Source organism: Dermacentor albipictus, chromosome 1 (assembly GCF_038994185.2).
Source record: "Dermacentor albipictus isolate Rhodes 1998 colony chromosome 1, USDA_Dalb.pri_finalv2, whole genome shotgun sequence".
Taxonomy (NCBI): domain Eukaryota; kingdom Metazoa; phylum Arthropoda; class Arachnida; order Ixodida; family Ixodidae; genus Dermacentor; species Dermacentor albipictus.
The window spans coordinates 13,543,356-13,555,827 of NC_091821.1; positions in this window are offsets into that span (position 1 = coordinate 13,543,356).

Sequence of the window (12,472 nt, forward strand, 5' to 3'; positions counted from 1 at the left end):
GGAAGAGTGCTACATTTGCATTAGCATAGGGGTGGCTTGAAGAAATTGTCTGCTCAACTACTGTTCACAAACAGTGGCATTCATTGGGTCTGGCTTTTACGTCTACAGTGTTAGTGTTTGTTTCATCACCTTGACCTATGAAAGCTTTGCTTCTGGCAAAATTTTTGCCATTTTGAAGTATCAATTGGTCATTTCATTTTTGTTTTTAACCTCATTTCTACATCTGTTTTAATCATTCTGTATTGCCTTGCATTTTAATCCACAATTTTTGCTGTCCCCTTTCACGAAAAAAAGTACCAGCTATGCTCAAAGTGCTGTAGGCAATATTTTTTGTTCTTACAATTGCATTATGGCTTTGGGTACAGCATCCCGTTGCTGGGTATTGTAATGCCAATGAGTGCCTATGGGCTTCTACTGCAGTTCCTCTTTGAATTAATTGTAGTGTAAGCTCAGATTTTGTACCAATTCTCATTCTGTTGCCATTTCTTTTTGCACTTCATTAGTGGTCAGCAGGGCTTCACCTGCATCAATGGAATCGCCTGGCTGCGAACGATAGTGGCATAGAATCGAGTAGAAGGCATTGCTATGAAATGTCTTACTGTTGGCATCCAGTGAATAGTGGGGATATTAGTTTTAGTTTCAGATTCAGTTTGTTTGTTTATTCAGACATAGGTACATTGCCTGGGTTGAAAGGACTAAAAGGCAGATGAGCTCTGCCTGACTAAGGTCCCTCCACCCATGCATTTGCTCAGAAGCAGTGAGAAAAAAAAAGGAAAAACAATGGCTTTGTACATTAAAGCGCCACAAAAAGATTTTCATGAACAGAGGTAATATCGTGATTAGGCATTTTAAATTGGGTAACGGAAACAATAATGCAACAGCAACAACCCATAAGAAGCACAAACGCGTACATAAATGGCAACATATTAAAAAGTACAAAGTTTGTGCAAGCGTTATACAAAATGTAACATAATTCCTAACAATGTATAACTATTAGAAAACGCAGCAGAACACAGAGGTTATAGAACAATAAAAAGTTTTTTTTTTTTTTTAACTCGGGAACTTATTTAGGACAGAGCACCAGACAGTAAGTAAATTGTAACATTTTTCTTTAAGCTGTGGATAGAAGTACAGTTTTCAATAAGTTCGTGGATATGACTATTGTTGCGGAGAAAGTTAGGTATAAGGTAGAGCAATGTTTGATTACCGTAAATTGTTCTGAATAACGGTATTCTAAATCGCTCGTGTCGGAGGTCATAGGGAACATTAGTAGGGTAGCACTGAGCCATATAACTAGTCAATTGATTTCCAATTTCCTTGCGAATATACAAGGCGAGCTTCAGATTAAAAAGTTGGTTAACAGTAAGCAATTTAAGCTTGATAAAATATGGCGCAGTGTGTTCAGTTGGTTCCAGATTTTCTATGCAGCGAACACCTCTCTTTTGTATAATTTTTAACCTTTCAAGGTTCGTTGCTGAAGTCGTACCCCATATTAAGAGACAGTAATTGAGATGGGAATGAACTAGTGAATAATATAACTGGAGCTTTAGCCAGTTTGGTACTAGAGACGTAAGTTTAAGACAGAAATTGATCTAGACATACTGGCATGTACTTTGTTGATTTGCGGTGTCCAACTGAGATTTTCATGGAAAAGTACACCTAAGAATTCAAACAACGGGACACGCTCGATGTCATTATTTTTAAATCTAACAGAAATGGTGTAATCTTCGCGTTTATTTCTGCCTTTGAATAAAATATATTTACTTTTACTAACATTTAATTCTAGCTGGTTACACTCAAGCCAGTAAGAAAGCGATACCAACCATTCGTTCGCTGCGATTTCTAAATCTCTTAAACGGCTTCCAGAGAAAAACAAGCTGGTATCATCCGCATACAGAACTATAGAGGAAGATTGTGGTACCGGCACGATATCATTTATGTAGATAGTAAAAAGGAGTGGACCGAGTATAGAACCTTGTGGTACACCGAATTTCAAAGGCTGTAGCTGAGATTTATACCCGTGAAGAAACGTATACTGTAGCCTGTCTGTTAAGTAACTGCGCACTAATTGTAGAGCTACCCCTCGAATGCCGTAATGTGGTAATTTTTCAAACAGTATATTATGCTTGACCGAGTCAAATGCTTTTCGGAAGTCTAAAAAAATTCCTAGGGTGAACACCTTGCTATCAATATTCTTTGCCAATTTTTCTTTGATACTAAGTAAAGCTGTTTCAGTAGATTTTTTCTCGCGAAAGCCGAATTGTTCCTTGATAAGCAATTCATGTTCATCAAGAAACTTGGTTATTCTTGTTTTTATTATGTGCTCTAAAACCTTTGAGAATAAAGGTAACACCGAAATCGGTCGACAATTGTTAAGATTATTCAAAGGACCACCTTTGTGCAAGACCGCAACCCTGGCTATTTTCATATTAACTGGAAAAATGCCTGTTGATAATGCTCTGTTGCAAATATGCTGCAAAGGTGCTGATAAAAGGTTGATGATGTGTGTTGTTTTGTGGCGCAAGGGCCAGGTTTGGCCAAAGAGCGCCATGACTGGTAGTAGTGTTAAGGATGTATTATGGAAGATGTGACTTGGCTGTAAAGTGGCCTAAAATAGTCGCTGTAAAGTGCGTAAAATCTACGTGCTATAAAATTATGGCGATGACTGATGACGAATACTATGAACTTTAAAATCCATCGTAAAAGAATGATGCAATGTTTAAAATATGCGAGACTTTAAATTGCTTACAGCACTACTGCCTCGCCAGAGCCCTTGAACCATAAGGGCCTAGTGGCATGTGCTATTCAAAATAGTTATCGCAGCGGCATCCTCTGGAGAGAGGACCCGCTACGAACATGTGGGGCTAAAAATATGCAAGACAACATCTTTCAGAAAGCTTAGTACTGCGTTGGTGTCAAATAAAGGTTCTGGGCCGAGTAACATAACAGGATGAAGGGGGATGTGCTGTCGGTATGCTAAGGGAAAATGTTTCTTTCTTTCATATTCGGCTTCCCGACACTCCAGTAGGACGTGGAGGACGGTCAGCCTCTCCCCGCACCTACCGCAGGTTGGAGGCTCATTTCCCGTGAGCAAGAAGTTATGTGTTCCAAAAGTGTGTCCTATTCTAAGACGGCAGAATAGGACATCTGTCCTGCGGGATTTTGTTACAGGAGGCCAGAAACCTAATTGTGGCTTTATTACATGCAGTTTATTATTGATTTCTTCGTCCCACATGCGTTGCCAGTGGCTTCGTAGTTTCCTTCTTAAGAAAGGCTTCAGGTCTGTGACAGGGACCGAAGCAGTAGGATTAATTGCATGCAATGAGATTGATGTGGCCATCTGGTCGGCTAGAACGTTTCCCTCGATGCCCCTATGTCCAGGTACCCAGCATATGATCACATGTTGGTTAGATACATATGCTTTGCACAGTGCGGAGTAGAGATCATTAAATACTGGATTTCTGTGATTACAGAAAGACATCAAGGCCTTCACAACACTGAGGGAGTCCGTATATATAATTGATTTCTGGAGCTGTGATTTATTTATATGCTTTACGGCCGACAGCAGTCCGTAGGCCTCAGCCGTAAAGATACTAGTTTCCGGGTGCAGTACGTCGGATTCCGAGAAGGATGGACCGACGGCTGCATAAGACACCCCATCGTGTGACTTCGATGCGTCTGTGTAGAACTCCGTGCAGGAGTATTTGTACTGGAGTTCCCGGAAATGCATCTTGATTTCAATCTCTGGAGCGTTTTTTGTAACTTCCATGAAAGATGTATCACATTGTATCAGCTGCCACTCCCAAGGAGGTAGCAGCTTGGCTGGATGCATTAGGCGAAGTTCGAGGAGTGGAACATGCATTTCATGACAGCTCCCTCACACGCAGAGAGAAAGGCTGTCTTACGGAAGGACGATTACGAAATAGTGTAGCATATGTCATATCATTAATAGTGTTAAAACAGAGATGTTCGGGATTAGAGTGGACTTTCAAAAAATATGTTTGGCTGATGTATGTTCTCTGGATATGAAGTGACCACTCATTCGATTCTGCATATAAACTTTGTACGGGACTCGTTCTGAAAGCTCCTGTGGCTAAACGGATACCCAGATGGTGAACAGGGTCTAGCATCTTTAGTGCGCTCGGGGCGGCAGAGTGATAAATGACGGCACCATAGTCTAGTCGCGATCGAATGAGGCTTTTATATAGATTCATTAAACACTTCCTGTCACTACCCCACGTAGTCTGGGATAGAAGTTTCATTATGTTCATTGTTTTCAGACATTTTTCTTTAAGATGTTTAATGTGTGGGATGAAAGTGAGTCTGTAGTCAAGTATGACACCTAGAAATTTGTGTTCTTTGTTTACAGGTATCTGTTGTCCACACACTTCTACGCAGGGATCCGGAACCAGGCCTCTCTTCCTTGTAAACAAAACACAAGAACTCTTATGGGGATTGATTTTGAATCCATTTTTCTCTGCCCACCCTGACACCTTGTTCAAACCATGCTGCACCTGTCTTTCGCACACTGCGAGGTTACAGGATTTGAAACCTATTTGAATGTCGTCCACGTAGACAGAGTAAAAGATGGCGGGTGGTAAGGAAGCACGAAGTGTTGTCATCTTAACAATAAAAAGTGTGCAACTGAGCACGCCACCCTGGGGTACACCGGTTTCTTGTGCAAAAGGACGTGACAGCACATTGCCTACTTTCACCCGGAAGGTACGATTGGACAGGTAGCTTTTTATTACGTTTAGCATATTACCATGAATTCCCATTTCTGACAAATCTCTCAAGATTCCATAGCGCCAGGTCGTATCGTACGCCTTCTCCATATCGAGGAATATCGATAAGAAGAACTGTTTGTGTACAAACGCGTCACGAATATGTGCTTCAATACGTACAAGATGGTCGGTTGTGCAGCGCCCTTCTCGGAAGCCACACTGAAAGAGATCAAGCATTTTGTTTTGTTCAAGGAAATGGATGAGTCGCCGATTTATCATTTTTTCAAATACCTTACACATGCAGCTTGTGAGGGCTATCGGGCGGTAACTTGCCACTGAAGAAGGGTCTTTCCCTTGTTTCAAAACAGGGACCACAATGGCTTCTTTCCATGCCATTGGAAGGTACCCTGCGTCCCAGATAGTGTTGAAGAGTGTAAGTAGTGTTACTTGTGTGTCATTGTGTAAGTTTCTGAGCATTGCATACATGATTCTATCGGATCCCGGTGCAGAGGTCTTGCATGCGCTCAAGGCAGCTTTCAACTCGGCAGCACTAAAAGGGCAATTGTACGGTTCATTCTGTCGACATTTATTGACGAGTGGCTTGCATTCTTCTATTTGTTTATATTTTAGGAAGGGTTGTGAATAATGATTTGAGCTCGATACACTCTCAAAGTGTTCCCCCAGTGAGTCGGCTTGATCTTTCAGTGTATCGCCCTGTGTATTTACTAGTGGGAGTGAATATGTTTGCCGCCCTCTAATTCTATTTACGCGGTTCCAGACTTTCGCCTCATCTGTAAACGAGTTAATACTTGATAAAAAGTTCTGCCAACTTTCTCTTCTGGCCTGCCTGCGGGTTCTCCTGCCTTGAGATTTTACTTTCTTAAAGTTGATAAGATTCTCTGCAGTGGGGGAAGCGCGTAGCAACCCCCACGCTTTGTTCTGTTTCTTACGAGCAATCGTACATTCCTCGTTCCACCACGGGACATGCCGTCTGCATGCCAAACCGCTTCCTTCAGATATGCATTTAGATGCGGCATCTATTATGAATGCTGTAAAATACTCCACAGCGGCATCGATTTCTAGAGAAGACATATCAGCCCATGAGAGTCTAGATAGATTTCGAAATTTCTCCCAGTCGGCTGTATCTATCTTCCACCTAGGAACTTGTGGGGGAAATTCATTTTCTTTAGATGTTCTTAGCAGTACGGGGAAGTGATCGCTCCCGTAAGGATTGCTCGTAACTTCCCATTTGAGCTCAGGCAGTATAGACGCGGAGACTATACTAAGGTCTATTGACGAAAAGGATCTGTTTGCAATAATATGTGGGTTCTTTCGTATTTAGAAGGCACGCTCCAGAAGAAAAAAGGAACTGTTCAACGAGACGACCTCGCGCATCGATGCGAGAGTCTCCCCACAAGGTGCTATGCGCATTGAAATCGCCAAGAACAACATAAGGTTCTGGCAATTCATCTACATAGGATTGAAATTCATGTTTCGTTAATTTGTAATGTGGGGGTATGTAAAGAGAGCTAATGGTGATGAGTTTGTTTAGGAGAACAGCTCGAACCGCCACTGCTTCGAGAGGCGTTTGTAGCTGTAAACGTTGACACGCAATGCTCTTATGGATAACAATGGCGACACTGCCCGATGATGCGATAGCATCATCGCGATCTTTGCGATAAGTTATGTACTGTCGGAGAAACTTTGTATGTTTGGATTTTAGGTGTGTTTCCTGTAAACACAGCACTTTTGGATTGTGTTTTTGAATGAGTTCCTGCATATCATCTAGGTTTCTAAGAAGACCTCTGATGTTCCATTGAATTATTTGTGTATCCATATTGGAAGTGAATAGGTGCTGTGTGTCAGGAAACGGATGTTATGCCTTAGATTACAGAGCTCTTTCGAGGCCCTGTAATCGGGGTTTTGCCCTTTCTGGAGCGTTCGAGGGAGCCTCGCCGCTCCTTGGGCGCTTGGTGCGCCTTGAGGCTAGGTGTAGTGTCCATTGCCTCTTGTGAGGCGCCGGACACATGCTCTTGCGAGCGAGTTTTCTGTGAGGGTCCTGCCTCGGAAGGCAAGATCCCTGCGCCCACCAGCCCGGAGGTCGATGAGGCTCCCTGAGGGATCTGGCTGCGCCGGCTGTTGCCAGCGCTGGATGGGGCCGGGGAGGTGGGGGTAGCCTCGGCTGCGCCCACCTTCGTGGTCGTTGGCCCCGCCTGTTGTGTTGGCGAAGCAGCGGTAGCTGCAGTCGCCGAGGGAGCAGATGGCGTCACTGCCGCTTCACTGGGTGTGGGTCGGACAGCCGCCGGAGGCCGTTGTGGCGCTGCCCCCTGACGCGCCACTTCGGCAAAGGTGTGCTTTGGCAGGAAAGATACCCGCCTGCGTGCTTCTTTGAAACTTATGTTTTCTTTTACTTTAATCGTAACTATTTCCTTTTCTTTCTTCCAAGATGGGCACGACCGCGAGTATGCAGCGTGCTCGCCTTCACAGTTTACGCAGTGGAGAGAGTTTTCACAAGATTCAGAAGTGTGCTCATTAGCACTGCATTTAGCGCAGGTTTGGCGGCCTCGGCAGCTCTGTGAGCTGTGACCAAAACGCTGGCATTTGAAACAACGCAGGGGATTCGGGATGTATGGCCGAACACGGAGCTTGATATACCCGGCCTCGATGGAGTCGGGCAGGACACTTGTGTTAAAAGTAAGTATCAGATGTTTGGTCTGTATTTCCTTGTTGTCACGCCTCATCTTAATTCGCTTAACGTTGATGACGTTCTGCTCACTGAAGCCCTCCAAGAGCTCAGCCTCAGTCAGCTCCAAGAGATCATCATCGGAGACCACGCCACGGGTGGTATTCATAGTTCGATGCGGAGTTACTGTCACTTTGGCGTCGCCAAATGATACTAGCTTGGGTAGGTTTTCATATTGCTTCAGGTTTCGGAGCTCCAAGAGGAGATCACCACTTGCCATTCTGGATACCTTGTAACCTGTACCAAGAACTTGGGTCAGAGACTTGGATACAAGAAATGGTGAGATTGCTCTTACGGGTTTGTTTGGTGTTTCGGAGTGGACTACGTGGAAGCGTGGAAAAGTTTCTTTTTGACGGGCGAAAAATTCTAAAACATCATCGGTGCGCCCCCTCTTCAGGGAGCGATCAGGTAGTTGGGGAAAGGAGGTAGCCATACGAGATTGTAATTTCGGCAGTAACGCCAGCCACCCACCGTGGAGTCCTACAAGGGGACGCTGCAGGCCTGTGAAACACAGCCTGCAAACGCCAGCTGTACATTACCACTATAACCAAATATGAAATAACCTAGGTTGGTTATTCACACAAGGTTAACCCTTGCTGCCTGGAAAAATCGGAAGTAAGCGGAAGCTAGGAGAAGACAGGAAAGATGAAAAGTAAGAGAAAGACGAAGGCTGGAGGGAGAGAGAGACAGGAAAAGGCAACTACCGATTTCCCCCGGGTGGGTCAGTCCGGGGGTGCCGTCTACGTGAAGCCGAGGCCAAAGGGGTGTGTTGCCTCCGCCGGGGGGCCTTAAAGGTCCGAACACCCAGCATCGGCTCAACCCCCAGGATCCCCTTTTCCCCGGACACGGCTAAGCCACGCACGGTTAAACGCGGGAGGGTCCAACCCTCGTGTGCTCGGGTACGTGGTGTCGCAACACACCAAACGCCTGCTGACGCAGGCGCCCCTGCGGGGTGATAAAAGGTTAGCAACGAAAATAATTGGAGTAGCTTTAATGTCGTCATTACCGGCAGCAGTATTTTTATTTAGCTTCTTAAGAAAAGAGTTTATCTCTAATTCACTGCAAGGAGACATAAATATAGAATTCGTAATGCAAGAGGATATATATTTCTGTGCATCTAGCTGAGTGCTGGAAGATGAATATGCGCCTGAAGATGAAAAGTGGGAATTGAATTTATCTGACAAAGTCTCTTTACTGTATTCGACACCATCAGTAATTAGTGTACCAGGGATGCTGTTCTGTTGTTGACCAATAAGCAATCGTAATGTGTTCCAAATTTTTTTAGGGTCATGAGAAACAGCAATAAACCTATTCTTGTAATATTCACATCGAGCTTTCTTGAGATCAGAGTTTAACTTGTTTCGAATTTTCTTATACTCAATTAGAAGAGCGATATCTTTTAGATTAACAAATTGACGGTACATCATATCACGGGCTTTTATTCTTTGAAGTAACTCTTTTGTTACCCATGGTTTTCTACATTTTTTATGTGCTTTTTTCGCATAACGCAAAGGAAAAGCTTCTTCATAGCAACATTTAACTTTTTGCAGAAAGATGTCGTATGAAATGCTTGCGTTTTCTTCCGCATAAACATCCGACCAGTCAACACACTCGATCATCGAGTGAGAAGCAGAGAGACTCATTTGATTAAAACTACGATAAGGTACTGGGGGAATGCGAGCAGAATGTATTTTGTTTTTTGGAACAGGAAAGATACAAAACACAGGTAAGTGATCACTCAAATCGACTAAAAAAATGCCAGGTATAACATCACTTTCATCATGACTAATTACACACAGATCAATCAAAGTTTGACTTAATCCTGTTATTCTTGTCGGCGAGCGTATAACATTTGTACAAGAGAATGACTCAATTATGTCTAAAAATTGTCCAGACTGTGAACTGTCTATTAGTAAGTCAATGTTAAAATCACCAACCAGGACAATGGGAAGCATTGCAGAGGACACATATTCCAAAACAGACGTAATATATTCAAAGAATGCTGTAGCTTCACCAGAAGGCGGGCGATAAATTGAAGCAATGACTGTTCCAGCACTCTTAACAACGATTGATTCATAATGCGCAGTAATACCAGAAAACTGCGACAAGACATCATAGGCAATGTCATCTTTAATATACAATGAAGTTCCTCCACCTCTACGACCTGATCTATAAACACCTTCAGACCTATAGCCGGAAAAGTGTACAACATCTTGAACATTCTGAAACCAAGTTTCCGTAAATGCTACGAAATTAAAATTGTAATCAAGTGATTCAAAAAATGCCTCTGTTTCAAGTTGCTTGTTCCTCAAGCTTCTTATATTTGCGTGGAAAACTGACATGTTATCGCTTTTTCTGCGCAGGGTATGTACTAGGGATTTAAAAGAAGAAACATCGTGATACATAACCTTAGTGAAGTCAAGTCATCGAAAGCAGAAATCACAACAACGAAAATTATAAGCAGTGCAATCTTGTGGCCGTTCAACGAATCTTATCAAGATCAGCTTCGCAATTGATGCGCACTGCCCGCTGGCCAGATGCCTTACGCATGAAAAGCTTTCCATCCTTTTGCCATGCGAACTCGTAGTGAATTTCCCGCGCCTTTGCCTTCATCATCCACAAAAGTTTCTTATTCTGCGGTGTCAAATTGTCTCTGAAATGTATCGGCAATTGAGCAGCTGTAAGTTCGTTTTTCTTTGCCATCCATTCATCGCGCATGACACGTGATGTGAAACGAATTAATATTACCGAGGCCTTGCCAGGCTTGGCAGGCAGCCTGTGTAAGGCCTCAAAGTCGGTACGGGTCAACTGAGGAAGGTGAAGTTTATTTGCCAGTTCATTCACCCTAGCGAGCAGATTCTCGTTTTCAACATCTGGCAGTCCCTGAATTTCTAGATTCTGTCTTCTACTGTACTGTTCGAGGGCGGCGACCTGTTTTTTTAATTCAGACACTTCCTGATTGTTGTGAGAGGATTCCACCACATCGATTCTTTTCCCAAGGCTTAGGATTTCTGCAGATTGTTTTTTTAATTCTGCAAGTACCGTGTCGTACTGTTCAGACAGATGCTCAATGGAGTGTTCCATTTTGTCGACCGTTTCCTTAATTGAAAAAAGAGCATCCACCCTACTCTGAATTACAGGTAACTGAGTCAATTTTCGATTAATTTCAATGATCATTGAAATTGAAAAGAAAAGCACTGGAGAAGGTGCTCGAGCACCTTCTCCAGTGCTTTTTCATCCCGAAAGTTACCACTTGCGCATTGAGTCCCACGGGCAGCTAAGACTAGACATGTTTGGCATTTCCATGCTCTTTTTGACGTATCATCTTTAGCTTTGAAGGCAGTTTTGCTTATGCCCGAGCATGTTCCCATATGGTAACTGTAGTTACATTCAGAACACGTTGGATTCACACAATTATCTGGGAGCAGCTCATTACAGACCAAACACAACTCCGACATTTCGGTTCAAAGAACAGAAGTTACAAAGCACTTGTAAAGGAAGTATACGCAGCAGTGGTGGTGGCAGAAGCAATATAGTACGTTAAAGTAGTCAGAAATTAAACCAACCTGCAAAAGCAGAGGATAGCGATCACTGTAGAGCCGTTCCGTCCGTTGCCACCACCACTGAGCAAATGGGCTCGTCGAAGGCTTGCCGTCGTCTTTAAGTCAGCACGGCGGTGACGTGGCTCATGACGTAGAGCTGTAGCTGACACGTGGTAGCGGCCGCTATCGGGAAGCTGCAGCAGGCAAGCGGTGATATTGAAGACAGTCAAGTGTTCCAACGCAGTAACTGCAAAAGCAGAGGATAGCGATCACTGTAGAGCCGTTCCGTCCGTTGCCACCACCACTGAGCAAATGGGCTCGTCGAAGGCTTGCCGTCGTCTTTAAGTCAGCACGGCGGTGACGTGGCTCATGACGTAGAGCTGTAGCTGACACGTGGTAGCGGCCGCTATCGGGAAGCTGCAGCAGGCAAGCGGTGATATTGAAGACAGTCAAGTGTTCCAACGCAGTAACTGCAAAAGCAGAGGATAGCGATCACTGTAGAGCCGTTCCGTCCGTTGCCACCACCACTGAGCAAAAAATGTGCCAGGTATAACATAACCCAACGCGCCCGCCCAGTTTAAGGGACGCAAGGGCTAGGGGCGACTGTACTGCACATGCGCAGTACTAGAGTTTTAGTATAGCGTACGCTGTACCATTGCGTGCGCTAAAAACTAGCGGGTCGTCACTGCGCATGCGCCGAACGCTAAACGAAATAGCGGGCGTACGCAACGCAAACAAGTTAGCGTGAACGTTTTTGCGGGGTTTGATGAGTTTGCGGGAAACATGGCGGCGGTCCCGGCTGCCCGCTTCGAATAGAATTCGGCGTTGCTTTTGTAAAATGCATTTCGTTCGTAGCAAATGACTGTGCAAACGGCTTTCGCTTAGTCTCGGGCCGCTTCGGCGACAGAGTATTGTGGATAACCTCTTGGCGTTTTCGAGATCGCTTCTCGTTTCAAACGAGTCAAAGCCGAACATTCGAGATGTTAGCGCCACCTATTGCTACAAGCGCGAAATAGCCGCAACGACGGCATATGGCCTCTGAGATACGAAGATATCGCCGGCCAACTAAAATTGTAGAAAATGTGCGCTGCTTGGCGTACGCTATATTATAGCGTATAGCGTATGTTATAGTTGCGTACGCTAAACTAAAACTGTCTACTGTCGCCCCTAGTTCTTGCGTACGCAAGCCGCGTGCGTCCCCTAAACTATTGTAGGTAAAGAAAGGGGCTGTGCAGCAAGTTTCAGCCTACTACTGTGCCTTCTCATGATGACCGACTTCTGGCAAGCATCCGTCATGGGGGGGGGGGGGATTAGCCAAGAATTGGGAAGTGCACATGAGGTTTGGAAAAAATACTGGCGAAATCTGTTATTGCAATTCGAGTCTGTTTCCAGATACCTTATTGGAGTGAATTCCTTTTGGGAAGGCAGGCAGTCGAGGATGAAACCTTTCACAGCGTTGCAAA